The sequence below is a fragment of the Arvicanthis niloticus genome, chromosome 14, assembly GCF_011762505.2.
Source record: "Arvicanthis niloticus isolate mArvNil1 chromosome 14, mArvNil1.pat.X, whole genome shotgun sequence".
Taxonomy (NCBI): Eukaryota; Metazoa; Chordata; class Mammalia; order Rodentia; family Muridae; genus Arvicanthis; species Arvicanthis niloticus.
Genome location: NC_047671.1, coordinates 29500112 through 29518302, shown reverse-complemented (window position 1 = coordinate 29518302; position 18191 = coordinate 29500112). Strand labels below are relative to the sequence as shown.

The window sequence follows — 18191 nt, the reverse complement described above, 5'->3', positions numbered from 1 at the left end:
ATCTCGGGAGTGTGAGTATTTGTAGTGTATGCCAAAAATGTCTATCACAGCTTCTCCCTTCTGGATATTTATGACTTAAAGATGGCTCCTCTACAGAAATTACTCTTTACCAAGATTAGACAAACCTACCTCTTTGATCCAGCTGTACACATAAGCCTGGCCTCTTGGTTTATCTAAATATGATGATCCCATCACCTTGTTAAGCTCAATTAAATAACCATGCCTCTTTTTTCAACTGTATAAAACAAATATGCTGATCTTCCTGGGTGCCGCAGGGTCTCAGAGCTTAGAGCACCAAATACTAGCTTTCTTTCTGAGCATCTGTCTGTTTGTCTTTTCTTCCTTCCATTGCCAGCCCAGTCAGGTCTGTCCCTGGAGTCATTTTTGTAGAAACAAAATCTAAATACCAAAGAGTATAATTGCTGGATCCCATGGCAAGAATGTGTTTATCTTCTCAAGAAAATCAGCAAATTATCTTTCATGTTTGTTGTGCCACTTTTCATTCCCTTCGTAAATTAAAGGGTTTTCCCTGTGATGTGCTGGCTCTGAGTCCTTTGGGCATACACTGTACTAATATGACTTCCTCTTTTGGTAATGCAGTCTTTACTCTTTTGAGAAATTCATTCTTCGTACTAATATGCCTACTTTCAATTTCATTATCTTGTTCCATTAGTAGAGACTGGCAGTAAATGTTGCAAGACAAGTCATCTTTGACTTGTTCCTGATGTTTGTGAGAAAGCCTTGAGTTTCTCACCATTGAGCAAAATGGTCAGTGTGTATTTTTCTCTTTGAATTCTATTACTTTTATTTTGTTAAAAATCTGAAGTCATTGGTTAATCAGGAAAATAAAAGTGTTCATTATGGAATGTCCATATGTATATATCTTGTGCTTTGTTCAGATTTGCTTCCATACTGTCCTCTTCTGTTACCCCTCTTCATTTCTTGTCTAGTTTCTCCCTTCAAGTAATGTCTGCACTTAAGTCACTTATGCTGTTACTCTCTCATGTTCCCCCCTCTCTTCTTAGCTTTCTCCCTCCCATATGCCTGTCACCTCATATATCAATGTCATGTCATTAATATATGAGAGAAATTGTGGTACATGTTTCCGGAGACTTTTTTTTATCTTGGCTATTGTTAGGATTCCTACTCCCAATTGTTTCCTGCAGATATTATAATTTCATTCATTCTTATTTAGATATTTACTATTTTAATACATGTAAAAACTATATCGCTTTCCCCCTTCCTTTTCCTCCCTTTGTGTCCTCTCTCAAATTGATAGACTCTTTTTTTCAATTACCATTGTTACACACACACACATTTATGAATATATATGTATGCACAATTATATAAATACAACCTGATGAATCTGGTTTTTTTTTTCTGTGTGTATACGGTATCAGGACCGATCACCTTGCCTTTGATAAGGAGTCTCATCCCTGGGAGAGGCTAATGGTCCATATCTTAGCTGTCATCAGTTGCTAGTAGTTCTATAGCTAGGAATGGGACCCTGTCTTTTACCTGTGAGCATGTCTATTGATATTGACACTTTTTTGGTCTTTTTCAAGCAGCTGTTTTTTTAGGAAAGACTGGTTCATAGGAGGCTTCCTGGAATTCTGGCCCTTACAATCTTTCTGCTCTAGTCACACTTTTCTGTGATTATAAGGGTAAAATTTAGAATTCACTGGGTTATTTTGGTCTACCAAACTGGTGGTATTCTTCTTTATCGCTGAATGGAATTCAATCCTATATATGGATCACATTTTCTTTATACATTTACTTACTAATTGGTCATCTAGACTAGTCCACATCTTATTTATTATGAGTAGATTTTCAATAAATATGCAAGTATCTATAATGTATGAGGCCTTTGGGTATATACCGAGTAGTGATATAATTTGAACATCCAGTAATATACAATTTATACTTTTAAGAAGCCATTTTATATTTTCACATTATATGCAACCACATGCCTTCCTAACCTGTAAATCTTTCTCTTTCCATTTGCTTACTTGCACTTATTTATTTTCTTCATAATAGTTGTTTGACTTGCATGTTATGGACTCTCCAGAAGTTTTAATCTGCATTCCTTGCTGGCTCAGGATATTGAACACTTTGAAACACTTATTGAAATTTATATTTCTTCCTTTGGGAACTGTTGGTTTAATTCATTAGCCTACTTACTGATCAGATTAGTATTTTAAAAATGTATTCTATATTGAGTTAAGAAGCTTGCTTCTGTTCCTATTTAATTGAGAGCTGTTTATCATAAACAAGTATTGGATTTTTTGTCTGTTGTTCTTTTCTCCATATATTAATATGGTTTTGTAGGTTTTGTTTTAAATCTGGTTTTTCTACTGTCATATATAGGAAAAATCCGACTTGGTTGTCATGTATGTTGCTTTTAGCACATTTTTGGTCTCTATTTGCCAGTAGTTTGCCAAGTTCATTAGTATCTATGTTCATAAGAGGTAATGATCTATAGTTGGCTTATCTTCAAATAGGATTTAAGTATCATATATATTCTTACTCTACTGATGAATATAACACTATTGTTAGGTTCTTTATTCTGGATGATATATTCAGGTGATAGAAATTCACTTTTTAATGACACTCCGACATGGTCTTAACTGTACTTAATGGTTTTTTGTTGTTGTTGTTGTTCTGATATAAAAGCATCTCACCAATTAACCATTCCAAAACTATTGTCTTAGTTTTCTTTATAATAATACAGTGCTTACAAGTATAGGAAATGTAAGGAAGATGTCTTTGTTTTCTATGTTTCACTGGACTTTTGAACAAATTCCTGAAATAATTTTATTCTTTTGGTGAAAATGGAATAATGTCTTAAAAGCGATTATATATAATTTGATCAAAATTTTCAAATTGGGTTGTTTCCTTTTGGACAGTGCTGAGCTATATTTAAATTCAAATGTCATGAGCAAGTACTATATTTAATATTTAATACAGTTCTGTGGTGGTTTGAGTAGGTTTGGCTACCCATAGACTCATGTGTTTGAATTCTTGGCCCGCAGGGAGTAGAACTATTAGGAGGTGTGGTGTTGTTGGAGGAAGTGTGTCACTATGTGGGTTAGCTTTGAGGTCTCCTATGCTCCAGCTCTTTGCACTATGGAATCAGATTCTCCTCCTGGCTGCCTGTAGAAGACAGCCCCCTTCTGCTGCCTTCAGATCAAGATAAAGAATTCTTGGCTCCTTCAGCACCAAGTCTGCTTGCCTGCTGCTATGCTTCCCACCATGATGATAATGAACTGAACCTCTGAAAGTATAAACCAGCCCCAACTAAATGTTTTCCTTTGTTAGAGTTGCTTTGGTCATGGTGTCTCTTCACAGCAACGAAACCCTAACTAAGAAGTTCCTTTCATTCTATTTAATCAATGAATGTTAGTATACCATCAAACTTGTGTGAAATGGAAAAGAATAAAGCCATCCATTTCTGGCTCTGCATTAATTTAAATAAATCATCAACTCAGTGTTTATAGTAAGTCATACAAAAGCCAATACAATTAGAGTTGATCCAAGCATACATATGTTTAGTTTAAATTTCTATTTAAAGTATAATTACATCATTTCCCCTACTTTCTCTTATTACTCCCATGCCCACCATGTCCCTACTACTTTCCAAATTTACTGGGCTCCTTTTCTTTATAAGCATTGTGTTTCCATGTATGTGTAAAAATTAACAAACATATAAATATAACCTACTGAATCCATTCACTGTTTCCTCAGTGTATATGTTTCTAGAGTACTGGATAACCAGCCAGAGTGCTCATTTTCCTTATGTCAGCAGTTGTTAATTGCTTGCAGCTCTTTATCTGGGGGTGGGGCCCTATGAGACTTTTCCCATCTCTAGTGACATGTCTACTTGTATTAGACTTGGTCAGGTCTTATTTAGGTAGCCATGTTGTTGAGATCATGGTGGAACTTCCTATCACAGCAGAATTCCAAGTCCTGTGGTCTTTCCCTACTTTTGTGATGTCCTCTGAGCCTTAGGTTTAGGCACTGTGCTGTAGATGTATCAACTGGGGCTAGGTACCCTACACTCGACTGGTCTCTGCCTTTCACCAGCTGTGGCTGCCTTTAGTAGTCCCAGTCTGCTGCAAAGAGAAGGTTCCTTGGTGGGGGTGGGGGTGTGAGGGATACACTTTCCTGTGGGTATAAAGATAAGTACTTATAATGCAGTTACAATTATACTGGTTTAGAAAAGTAGTGTGTATTCTGTGGATTTATACATGGTTCTGGTTAGGAAAAGGTAATAATAATACAATTATTTCAAAAGAATAAATAAAATGTTTAAAGCTCCCACTTCTGGAAATTTTATTATTATTTATTGTTAATTATTATTGGAGTGCCCTCACCAGAGTAATTTTCTAGGCCTGGCTAGGGGAATAAAAAAGCCTATATTTGTATAATTTACATTTAAAGTCTTAATCCACTAACAAAACTCTAAATACTTCCAAAGACAAAGAGTGAGAGTTTCCAAAAATTGTGCCAGTTTCCTTTATGAAATTATAGGGAAATCATTGTTACTATTTACACTCAGGTTGTTCTAAGCCAATATTCTGTACTATTGTAAATACATAACTATTGCAGTAGGTGAAAATCTGTTGAAATCAAAGTGGTGGTCTGGTTGGCTTCTTTATGTGTCCATATGTTGTTGCTTGGAAGAACTATAAGATTCTGCTTTGCATGCCATGGGTGTTCAGTATAAACACTATGAAACTCACAGTGGTAAGTTATTATTATTATTATTATTATTATTATTATTATTATTATTTTAAATGGGTCTCAAAATACCATTACAGAATTTTTTTGGTTGTTTCCCATTTTAAGATATTGATTTTAAAGTGCTCTCTCTCTCTCTCTCTCTCTCTCTCTCTCTCTCTCTCTCTCACACACACACACACACAAGATATATAAATAAATAATAAATGGTTCATAAAACATTATCCCTTTGAAAGTTTTCCAGTGCACTGTTGTCATTGAGCAGTCTTTTTCTGTTAAACCTAAATAGCTAATGTAGACAAATAGTTCTGAGACTTTCTTTCATGACTGAGTAAGAATGGGGTGGTGGTTGTTAGGTGTAATTTTCACTGGTCTTCTGTGCTTTCTGGGCAGACTTGGTGACCTTGGTAGCTCCAACAGCCTTCTTATCCACAGCTGTGATGACTTGTAAAGAAATTGTCTTCCTCATGTCACATACAGCAAAACAACACAGTGGAGGAGAGTCAGAGAAGGTATACACACATGTGAGCTTGCCTGGGACTATAGCAACAACAATACCTGCAACACCAAATTTCAAGAATTAGAGCCATCTTCCCAGCTTGTTAACAGAATGGTAATCAATCGTGTGTGTGTGTGTGTGTGTATGAGAGAGAGAGAGAGAGAGAGAGAGAGAGAGAGAGAGAGAGAGAGAGAGAGAGAGAGAGAGAGAAGAGAGAGAGAGAAGAGAGAGAGAGAGACAGACAGACAGACAGACAGACAGACATTTGTTTTGTTCTGAGACAGGATCTCACTATATAGACCAGGTTGTCCTGGAACTCACTATGTAGACCAAGTTGGGTTTGAACTCACAGATAATCTGCCTACCTCTGTCTCCCAAGTGTTGGGATTAAAAATATGTGTCACTTTGCTCAGCAATCAATCTTTTTTTTAAAGCTCAGCAAACTTGCAAGTTAGGTGAGCTAAGGGACAACCAGTACAAGGGCATAGCCATCACTCATTTTTTCTGAATGGTGTAGGATCATCTTGAGGCAAAACTACCTGCTATCCTTGATGTGTCATTTTTGTTGTTCCCAGCAATGTTACCATAGCTAACACCCTTGGCAGGCATGTTCTTTATGTTGAAACTCATTGTCCCTGGAAGAATTTCATTCAAAACTTCATGGCACATTTCAGCAGATTTGACCTCAGTTGTGGCATTGGCTGGGGTAAAGGTAACCACCATATCTGCCTTGAAAACACTACACTCTACTTGGTTCACTGCGACAGTACCATTGCCATCAATTTTATAGACATGTTAGAGAAGCAGTTGCAAAGGTTTGTCAATTGGAAGAATTGGTGGCAGGATACAGTCCAAAGCTCGAAGCAGTATGGTCCCACTTGCATTCTCATCTTTTGAACCAAGGAAAATTGGCACTTGTCTGCAGAATGTTGTCAACATTCCAATCCGAAATTGACAGAAATGTTACTATGTCAGGATCATTCCCAGGATTGCTCTTGATTAAGTGTTTATTTGCTTAACCATTTTCTCCTGCCTTTTTTTGCCTGTAGGTAGCTTGGTGGAATCTGTTTTGTTGACACCAATAATTAGCTGTTTCACACTCAACCTGTAAGCCCACCTGGCATGCTTAAAGGGCTGCCCCTTTTCAGAGATACTGGCTTCAAATCCACCAGCATCAACAGCAACACTCCAGATAGCAAGTCAGACTGAAATGCATCTGTAATGATGTTTTTGATAAAATCGGTGTTCTGGAACATCAATGATAGTCGAGTATTTGCTGGTCTCAAATTTCTACAGTGAGATGTGCATGTGATACCACACTCATGCTCACATTTAAGTTTGTCCAAGACACAGTCATACCTGAAGAAACCTTTTTCCATTTCAGTGACCTCTGTTTTCAACTTTCTATTGTCTGTTTGCTGATTCCACCATATTTGTAGACCAGATGGCCAGTGGTAATACACTTGCCCAAATCTAATGATTATCATGTCCAATGATAATGCTGATGCCTTTTCCTTTCCCATTTTGGCTCAGAGTTAGCAATAGTTTTCACAACACCTGTGTTCTGACAGCAAACCCATTGTGAAAAAGCAGTAGAAGACTTTACTGGGAAACATCTACAGAACTGAGGATCAGCAAGAGAAAAGTATGTGTGAACACATACCTTTGATCTTACCATGATATTACATGGAAACTTGTCACCACCAGGGTATACAATGGGCAAGCAGGAACAGACGACCAAAGCTCAGCCTGGGGTTAGTTGTTGGCTGTGTAAATGCCCTGTTTGGAAATGCCAACCACTTGGCATTTATGGACCTTATAACGCATATGATGTTTCAGTTCTCTCAGTCACTGAGAAGAACCCTGAGAAGCTGAACTTGGATGGGTCCTCCTCCCAGAATACCAGGAAGTCCTACAGTGTAGCCTTCTCTACCCAAAACAGAATGCTACCATTTACCCTTGGAAAGTCCTGTGGACACTTCAAGAAAATTAAACTCGAATGAGACAGGAAATCTAAACAAACAAAAATGTTTTTCAACAGTTGGAACGTGGGATACTCATTGCGTGTGTTAAATCCTATAGTAACTTTCTACACAGCAGTTGCTGTGCTCCCAAAGGCTCTGTCAACGTTTTCAATTCTTTGGTTTTTTTAATGACTGCTCCTTTTTGCCTTTTAAAACCTTCTATAGTCAGTGCCAAACCTTGGGGTTTGTTTGCTTTGAACATGGATGTTATTGGGACTTCTCAGATGACACTCCCAATCAAAATGTTCTGTCTGTGCTGGCTGTCCTTCAACAGCTGCCTATTAGACACATCCATTGTTAGAAACTCTTTGTGTGTGTGTGTGTGTGTGTGTGTGTGTGTGTGTGTGTGTGTGTGTGTGTGGTTGTTGCTAATTAAATTGTGTAGGCTGTGTGGGATATCAATGGCCCTTCAGGTTCTTGTTATCAAAACTATAATGCAATGCGTGTGGGAGAAACATTATTCAGGTAATGAGGTTTTCATGAGGTGCAATGCTGTGTTTTAATGGGGCTTGTTGTAGTTTGAAAGGATTATTCATCCTTTGTGTCTCTTGTTGACAGACAAGAAGCTTTAAGAGGAATGAAAATTTTAGTTTCTTAATGTGTTTTATTATGGCCAGAGTGAGCATTCAGCCTTTATTCCAATACATTATATAGCCAGATGGTGAACTAACCTGGTTTTGTGGACATCAGTTTTGCCTAGATTACCTTTCCTGAACTTCAGGCTTTCCAAGGTGCAATTATGGGTGGGGAGGACTCAGTGCTACTGACCTTGACCAGGGTGCTTATTCTTAAGAAGTAAGGCTAAGTTTAGTAAAAAGATGAATTGAAATAGTATTTAATGTAAACAAGAGGAAAGCACTACAGAATGGTAACATCACTGGATAAAAGCACGGTGCTTTGAAAGTTCTTCCCTAGGTGATGGATTTAAAGCTTGCAGTCTAATTTTATCTGAATTCTCATAAATGAGTAAAATTTATTTGCAAAGTTTACTATTGGTCTTCAGTATATCTGAAGCCCACAAAATTTTTTAGAAGATAATCACCTTTTGAGATAGTATTAGTCAATTTTTAATTTTATCACTTAGTATTGACCAGATTTTCCATATTTGATATTAACTTATTTAAAAGTGATTTTATAAAGTTACTATTTTTTTTTTCTAAAGGCACTCATTTGACACCTCTGTCTGGAATATACCCTGGAAGATCCAAAATCATTCATAAATCAGATTCTATTCAGAATTTATGCGACTTTTAACTGGCTTTGATATATTGTCACTAGAGTTTGTAAAGTTTATTAAAATTATAATTACTGAGCAGTTAAAATGCAGGGGAGATGTTTTCTCTCCTGTGTTCTGGGAGCTTCTAGACTGAAAGTCTAGAAACTGAAAGTGATGATTCCCTTAGCCACACAACTTGAAGTTAACTATTGAGCAGCAAGTGCTGAATGATGCCACATACCACATCAACAACACTTGTGTTTATAATATTTGAGATTTATACACATCTGGATTTTAGTGGTACAGTTTTATGTACTTTGACGTGCCTAAATTCTATGTAGTAGAAATGTTCATTGGAGAGTTTTCATTAATAATGACTAAATAATTTTAAAGTAAATCTTGTAGAATGTCAACTTACTTGGCTATTTGCCTATCATAGGCATAGGTGTTTTTTTTAATGAAAACATCTGTTTGAATAGAGAGAGAAAAGTGAGGAAAATGGAAGATCTGGTTAGCATAGGAATGAGGAATGAGAACTCTGGGTTTATGTCCCTCTGATACTCAGGGAAAGCAGGCTCTTTAGAATGCCCACACTGCAGAGATCAAGTTGAGCATTGATTAGACACACGACTGGAATATTCTATTACACCTAGAATCCCAGATCCTCGTGTTTAATGAGTGTATCTATTTAAGGCTTCTGTGATACAGGTTAAGAGGGAGGTGCTTATGGAGATAGGCTGATCCCCATAAAGGACATGACACAAGTGTTGCTGGTAAGGATTCAAGGATGGCTGTGCCTTTCAGAAGAGTGCTTTAATCATCCAGCCAAGTGTGAGGTGAGGCACACAGTGAGGATGGTGTACTTGGGGGTCGAAAGCAACTCCGAAAAGCTGGGCACATCAAAGCTTTGCGTGATCCTGCTCGCTGTGGTGCTTTCAGAGACTAAGGACATTTGGCACTTTGCCTGTTCCTGTGTTTGTATGCATGCTGTGCAGGTGTGGAGCCGAGAGAGTGTTCAGTGAGTATGTATAGCATGCTGCCTGTTTCCTGACATTCTGGATATCACCAGCTGCATGGTGATTATCCCCCTGCCGCTTCCCATCACTAAACTTAGGTCCCCTAACAAGCTAGTCTCTCTACTGCCCCAGGCTTTCTACAGCCATCAACATTCCTACTGCCTACTCATAGCTCTTTAATAGTCTGCACCTCTTGAAGCAGGAACATTTTTATCCTGACGGTGGTAGCCATTAATGAAAGACAAGTAAGTTAGTTGAATGAATCTCCTGAGAAACATTGCTACCATTTTCTCCAATAAGACTCTTTGACAGGCTTTAACAACTTTTAGTTTTTGTTTGTATAAAATCTTACCTTATATTTCTTCTCCATGAACACATTTTACATTTGCTTGTTTTTTTTTTCTTTTAGATGAGTTAAGCATTAGCAGGCTGAGATAAAATGCTTCAGAAAGTCTATGAGCTGTCATTTGTTATAGAATGCAGACCTTTGCACAACATAGCATTAGAACACATTTAAATAAAGTATGCTGGGCTAGGGAGATGACTCAGTGGATAAAGCACTTGTCAGAGAATTGCCAGTTTGAATCCCCGGATTGCATGTGAAGCCCTGACTAGTGGTACTTACCTGTAATCTCAGCAGAGATGGGAGAGTCCTCAGAAGCTCTAGTTCAGCTAAGGTGGGATATGTAGGACTGAAAAAGTGACAAGTCTCAAACAAAGTGGTAGATGGGACAAATACCTAATTCTGTTCCCTGACCTCATGTGTATGAGATCCATGGTACACATGCATGCACACATATATGAATACAAATACATCATAAAGAATACATCATATAAAGATAAAAAAATCTTTAGAGGAAGTGTCTTGAAGATGTGCAGCAATGGTATCAGTTGACTTTAACCCCAGAACTGCAGAAAATAACAGCAATGCTGTTTCCATTTGGTTTAGGAGATCTCTGGGAGAGAAGAAACTTGAGTCAAAACCTCTAGAAACCCCTTGACCATAGAGTCTTATCTTGGGAGCAAGAGGCTGAAGGACACATATTTCCTTTGTAGTGGGTGATGTTGCCTGCTAAGTGGCCAGGACTCCAAAATGCATGCCCAGGGCCAGGTGGTCTTAAGGGGAAATTGCAGTCCCTGAGGTGTACCTTTAAGTCCTTTTGTTCTTCAAATTGACAACATTCCAGCTCAATTATTTTGTTTTTTACCTAAAAGGAGATTATGATTTTATAGTCTTATGTGCCAAAACAAAATTGTATTCATATAGGGGAAGTATAATATGCCCTTATTTACCAAAGTAATGCCTGAGCCTCTTGGTATTTCATATCTTGCTATTTTCACAAGCAACCTGAACTGTTTTATTATTTATGTCAAAACATCCCTACATTTAACAGACTTAATAGTGATTGTTAGAAAGCATCCCCAGCACCTTGCTACTCGCTCTCCGTGAGCCCAGCCTGCACTACTGTTGCTTCATGTCTTTAAAGATTTTGTCATTTTGAAGAATTTTGTAAGGATATGGGTCAAACATTTTTCTTGGACTTCTAGTCTTCTTCAAATGCCATGGTACCATAACTGTCAAGCCTTCTTGATTTCTTATATCTCTAGCTTTATGCATCATATAGAAGAGTTTTTAATGTACTATACTTGCATTTAAATTATTATTTTATGCCTATTAAAAATGGTCTTAAAATTACTATTATCATGTAAATGCTATCACACATAAATTCCAAAAGATCCTGTTTTGCCCCCTCTTCTCATGCACTCTGCTCTGTCCATTAACACGGATACCTGACCGATTATCTTCTGCCTCCTCTTACACATCCCTCCTCGATGTTCATCTGATTGATCTTATCTTTTTACTGTTTTCTTTCCATCACCTCTCTGCCTGTCCCCCCACTTGTCATCCCTCATCTTTAGTTCAAGCTTTTATTACCTCCTCTTTAGATCACCGCATTTTTCAATTAGTCTTGTGTTCTGTCTCCCAGATCCATATACAACTTTACTCCGGAGAATAACAAGTGATTTGATGTCTTTGGTAAAGTGCCTCTTGGATACTTTACATAAAACATTATAGAATTATTAACTTTTCAAGAGGTTTTGTAAGCTATCTTTATTAAGTATTGTTCTATCCATTTGCATAATGCCTAGAGTGTTTGCCGTTCTGATGTCACTGGCCCTCGCAGGCACCCTGTGACTATTCTAAAAACACTATGGGTTAGCACTTATACCATTTGTTTAAAAAATGAACATTTTTAGATATGCATTAAAATCACATGAGGATTAGGATTGACTTATTTTACATTGTGATCATTTCCACTTAAAGTAACTGGCAGGAAAGTCAAATTGAATTCTGCCAAAGAACATTAGAACATTCTGTTTCTGTGAATTACTGACATTAGCAGTGTGTCATGTATACTTTCTCTACATTGTTATTTTACAGAGATTCTTGTTAAAACACAAAGTTGGCACCCACTTCTCCAAATATTATTATTAGTGTCTTGTTCATCCACCTCATTCTGATTTAAGTCTCAACTTTATTTTGGTTGGAGAACTCTTTCTGTATCTGCATGTGATGCCACATGCTGCTTTTCTGGACATCTCCATTCAGGACTCTGTATATCTGAACCAACCAAGCTACATATTAAAATGTAATGATCTGTGGAGATGGCTCCTTGGGTAAATTATTTGACATGCAAACGTGAGTCCCCAGAATCGACATAAAATCAGGTCAAGTAACAACATAGTCTACTATTCCTACAGGGACATGGTAGGCAAGGACAGAAGAGTCCCTGAAAGATTGGGTTAGTGAGCCTTGTATTACAGCAGAAAAACAACAAAACAGGTCTTGCCTTAAACTGGTTTAAGACACCTGATGTTGACCTCTGATTTCTACACATAGATGCTGTTGTATGTGGACTCCTGTACACACATGCACGAGCACACACATACACATGCACACACACACATACACACACACACACGAATTTGCAGTTCTTATGAGGGTAGAGTCTTGGATTCTGTACCTTCCTTTGGAAAAGCATTTAATCATGAAATTATATGAACAGTGGCTCACCTGTCTGATGAAGCACTTCAATTATTGTTGGGAAGCCTGTTTCCAGGTCACTGTCCTCTATTCTGTCTAGTAAGATGCTCCAAATCTTGCTTCTAAGTTTATTTTTATTCCTTCATCCACCCCTCTTCATCTCATAGTATTTCTAGTCATTTCCATGCTTTTCTTGTCAAGTCTGCTATAGATACCCAAGAGACAGAGCCATATTTATACAGTCATATTTCTTCAGTATTTGTATATTATTCTTCAGTAATTGGTTGTCTTAATTACTATTCTAAAGCTATGAAGAGAGACCATGGACAAGAAAAATTATAAAAGAAGACATTCAATTAGGGACTTTTAAAAAAGAGTTTCAGAAAATGAGTCCGTGAGCATCATGGTGAAGAGCCTGACAGCAGGCTGGCATTCATGGTGAACAGTATCAGACAGTGTATATCCCAACTGCAAGTTGAAGGCAGAGAGCAGGAGACAGAGCATAGGAATGGCATTTGAAACCCCAAAGCCTGCCCCTGGTGGCATACCACCCCTTTGAATCCTTCCCAAAACATTTCCAGCAACTGGGACCTAGCATTCCAATATATGAGCCTGTGAGGGCCATTCTCATTCAAACCACCACAGTGCTATAGCAGATGTCTGTGTGTATGGTAAATGAATGCCGGTATGCATTTCAGGTGAGACCATGTTCATACAGTGTTAAATCACTAACATCTCTGTAGCACCTATTTTAAAATTTTATTCATTGTCTTTTTAGGACAAAACACGTAGCAGTAAGAATCTCATTCTGATTCATCAGTAAGCAGATAATAGCATAATCTTTGTTCAAATGAGGGGTCATGGCTAATGTTGGTTCTTAGGGCTACACCTGTGCTTGCTTGCTGTCTGTCTACAACCATAGTTAGTGCACCCTGAATATCCAACTAGCAATGTTGGAGGGCTTTAAAACCTACTGATATTTTCATTTATGCTTGAATCAGTGTTTTAAGTACATCAATGCAATTTGATCTTTTCTTCAGTAAATGTGGGGAGAAAACAGACACACACACATGGATTGCTTTTCCTGTCAGTTTCCATGGTAATGAAGCTTTTGATTTGTTTAGCCAGGAAAGAACACTAACAGAGTCTGGTTTGTTTCCTTAACACAGGAAAAATACATACACACACATGTAAGCACACACACACATGTATACACACATGCAAGTACAAAGCACACATGAATACACATGAACTCTTATTTTGTCAAATTTACCAAATCTTGACTAAACCTTAATGCTTCTTTCTGCTCCAGTTACTTTTCCCTACCCCTTCTGTTTTTTTTTGTTTTTTTTTTTTTTTTTCATCAGAAACAGATTCTGTAAACTCATATGTAAGAGAAACCCTTCCAGATTGAGAAAAGGAAAAACGTGTTATGATTTAAACATTCAGTACTTCCTTCAGGGTTGTCCAAACTTTTCTGATAATTGGGAATTTAATAAGATCAGAAGTAAGTTAGTCTTCATTTCTGTGTTTATATATTGTCCAACCTAGATATGTAATTGTGTACCATCCATGAAAAAGGTTTAGATCATAGCACATCCTTTTGATTTTTATTGCAGCACTGATCCATGCACAAGAAGGATTAACTGTCAATACTGTTTGCTATTTGGATAAACAAATTGGGTATTTATTGAGAAAACAAATGAAATCTGTCATCTGAAAGGAGGAATTTTCCTTTCAAAATATTTCTCAGTGAGTGGCAGCTGGTTGGGTTTGGTTGTATGATTTACAGTATGATACAAGAAAGAGTTCTGTGCTCATGAGAGTTGTGAATACTTCTTTCCTACCTAAACCAGATTGTTCTCAATGATCTGAATTTCCCATGGCAATCCTGGGCTTTTTTTTTTAATTTAATTTTATTACTTTAAAGTGTTTGTGTGTGTGTGTGTTTGTGTTTGTGTTTGTAGTTATGTGCATATAAGTGACAGTGTCTATGGAAGTCAGAGGTGTCAGATCTCCTTGAACTGGAGTTGCAGGTGGTTGTGAAAGTCCAAGCATGGTGCTGGGAACTGAACTCCAGGCCTAGATGCTCAAATAACACAACTTCTGTTGGGGACCGCACTAGCCCCAAGTTGTGGCGGCCAAAATAAATGTCTCGGCCTGAGCAAAATATTGAGGCCCGGGCCGACCCACGTTTGGGCGGCCACTGTATCCCGGCCCAAGCTGCCGCTCCGGTCTTCAGGTCGGGGGTTCAGCAAGAGCGAGGGTGACGGCAGATTCTACCTAATGTCTGAGATTCGTCTCTGATGATCCCCCTATAGTCTCTGATCTCCGTCTATATTCTCTGATCTCTGGTTCTGTCTTCTATCATCTCAATTCTGATCTGTTCTGTCTCTGCCTTTTATATGTCTTACTTCTAAGCCACGCCTCTAAGTTACACCTTTAATCATGCCCTTAGGTCTTGTCTCTAACTCTGATCTCTATACTTCTAAGTATACTATTAAATCACACACCTTTAATCTCACACACCTTTAATCTCACACACCTTTAATCTCAAGGTATCTAAACCAAGATTATCCGAGTATTCTCAGCTGTTGTAGGCTATTGTAATTTAAATCTCATGTCAGGGTATATGGCTCAAGATGGCTGCAAAGCTGATAGCCGCTTTCTGCTAAAAGCCGGCCCCCAACAGGTCCCCCTTTTTAATTTTTTTTTAAAAGGGAAGGCTGGGAAGACTTACGGAAACCGTGCCTGTCCTAGGTTGGAGCAAAGGACCCCAGCCTCCCTTTCCCGTCCTTGGATACTCAACAGCCATTGGTTGAGCTCCTGTCTTAGGATGGTGAGGCCTCCCTTCTTTTAGGGGCAAGGGTCTGGTATGCTCTCTTACCCGTCACTGACTATCCGGCTTAGCGCGTAAGTTAAGGGATATACCTCATTAGTCTTGATGACAGAGGTTTTACAATCCCTTACTTCCAGCCTGTAATAATGGACCTGTGTGGGTTTCATTTGAATAGCATCTCATACAAAAGCCATCAGTTTGTTGAACCACATGGACCCAAAAGACAAGAGACTTAACAACGCCTGAATAGTTAGTATGACAGCAACACTCTTTTTAAAGGGCGACATATAACTCCCTCTATCAGAGGAGTAAAAAGTGTAAGCCTCTTCTATTCTGTTTATAAATGTCTTATATCAGAATCTAAATCTATAGAAGTACAAAACTGATCATAGCTTTGATCTAAAGAAAACTAAGGAAATCCCTGTTCCTGCTCTAGTCAATCTCAAACCCAAAAAACAACTATAGTAACTGTGGTAGTGGGTTTTCTCCTGGCTCTAAACAATCTAAATTCCCACTAAATCTAAAACAATCTAGTTCCCCACTAAATCATAAGTCAGGGAATCAAGAGTCCAATAGAGCCACCCTGGAGATATGGGTGGTGATGTAAAAAATATGCTTCTCAGGGGGTTTCTCCTCCCTGGATTTGTTATTGTTGTCTATTTGTTTAATCAGTCTCTCTGGCAGCCAATGTGCAGCATCTGCAGTTTGGGAATATATGCAAACAGAACCTCTTCCCCAGATAAGCACTGGATCTGGCCCATTCCAGGTTCCAGTTAATGGGTCTTTCCAGAGGACTGTTGCAAAATTCTTTTTGGTATCAGGATGCCAGAATCTATCTGCAGCAGATTTTCCTTCAGAATCCAAATTTTAAAAATTTAAAATGAAGAGTGCATGATGAAGGATATTTCTGGGGGATCCCTTGGTAGGGTACCATTCCATTCCCCCTTTTTAATTTTTTCAAATTGACATTTAATGGTTTGATGTGCCCTTTCTACTATACCTTGGCCCTGTGGATTATATGGAATACCCGTTTTATGTAGTATTCCCAATCTTTCACAAAATTGGTGGAAACTGGAGCTTGTATAACCTGGGCCATTGTCAGTTTTTATCTGTTTAGGCACACCCAATACAGTGATTGTAGCAAGCATATGAGCAATCACATGCTTGCTTGCTTCTCCAGTTTGTAATGTTGCATAAATGAAACCACTGTATGTGTCTACACATACATGTATATATTTTTGCTTGCCAAATTCATTATAATGAGTAACATCCATTTGCCAGATACTCTTTGGTATCAGTCCCTTTGGATTTACACCCAAATGAGGAACTGGTAAAAGTTTAACACATGATTGACATTGTTTGACAATTTGTCTAGCTTGTTCTCTGGTAATTTTAAACATACCTTTTAAAGTTTTAGAATTAAGGTGATGTAACTCATGAGCCTTTATGGCCTTATCCAAGTTAGATTGCGAATCTGATAAAGTAACTGCAGCTATTCGAGTAGCTAGGTCTGCCTTGGTATTTCCTTCAGAGAGAGGACCTGGTAGGCCAGTGTGGGCTCTCAGGTGTCCTATAAAGAATTTACACTTTCTCCTCAGAATTAATTGTTGGCACTGTAAAAACAAATCAGCTGCATCTGAGGAATGCTTTATTTGTGCAGCAGTTTCTAGCAGAGGGATAGACTGAGTTATATATGAGCTATCTGTATAAATATTAATAGTTTGATTTGGAAATGCTTGAAACACCGCAATAACAGCATGTAATTCAACCAATTGAGCTGATTCAGATGATGTAGCAAAAGAGATTACTTGATCCTTAAAGGCATAAGCAGCTGTTCCTGATGAGGAACCATCAGTGAAAACTAGCAATGCTTCCTTGATAGGTTCATGTGCAGTACGAGATGGAAAAACAAATTCATGATGATTACAAAACTGAACCAATTTATCTGGTGGATAATGATTATCTATCTGACCAGCAAATGAAGCACATGCAATAGGCCAGACTTCAGAATTCTGCATAAGCCAATCAACCTGATGCCTTGTATAGGGTACTATGATATCAGGATCTTTTCCAAAAATATTTTTGACTGTTATCTCTGCCTAACATAATTATATCTGCTCTAGCTGCATAGTATGGATTAAGAACTTTCTTGGGGGATGAGGGAAGATGAACCCATAATATGGGTGCAGTTTGCCAAAAAACTGCAGTAGGAGTTAATTTTGTGTTACAAATAAGAAAATATAAAGGCTTAGAATAATTAATATGAGTTACAAATTGAGATGAAATAGCATTCTCTACCTTCTGTAAGGCTTTTCTACCCTCCTCTGTTAGAGCCCTGCCAGATTTAGGGTCAGGATCTCCCTTGAGAATATCAAATAGAGGCTTCAATTCTCCTGTTGTAAGTTTCAAATATGGTCGTAGCTAATTAATATCTCCCAATAGTTTTTGAAAATCATTAAGTGTCTTAAGGTAATCAGTCCTCAGTGTGGCTTTACTATTAATAATACATGGACCATTAATCTGAAATCCTAAATAGGTATATGGGTCTTGTAATTGCACCTTTTCTGGTGCTATTTGTAACCCTGCAGTCTGTAAAGCTGTTCTAAGATCATCAAAGCACTGGAGTACATGTTTTCCATCTTTTCCAGCTATCAAAATATCATCCATGAAATGAATCATGTAGATTTGCTTCCACATATTTTTAACACCACAAACTTTTGGCACAAGGTAGGACTGTTAGCCATACCCTGAGGCAAGACCTTCCATTGATATCTTTTCATAGGTTCCCTAAAGTTTATAGAGGGAACACTG

General features: G+C 38.0%; 1 protein-coding gene and 1 pseudogene across 1 annotated transcript in view; one reads left to right on the top strand and one right to left on the bottom strand.

The window, feature by feature from the left end:
• Chsy3 (chondroitin sulfate synthase 3) overlaps window positions 1-18191 on the top strand; it is a 241215-nt gene that overhangs the window by 66644 nt on the left and 156380 nt on the right. The gene's annotated exons all lie outside the window — the stretch shown is intronic.
• Window positions 5668-18191, bottom strand: part of LOC117719737 (elongation factor 1-alpha 1-like) — a 165822-nt pseudogene continuing 153298 nt past the window's right edge.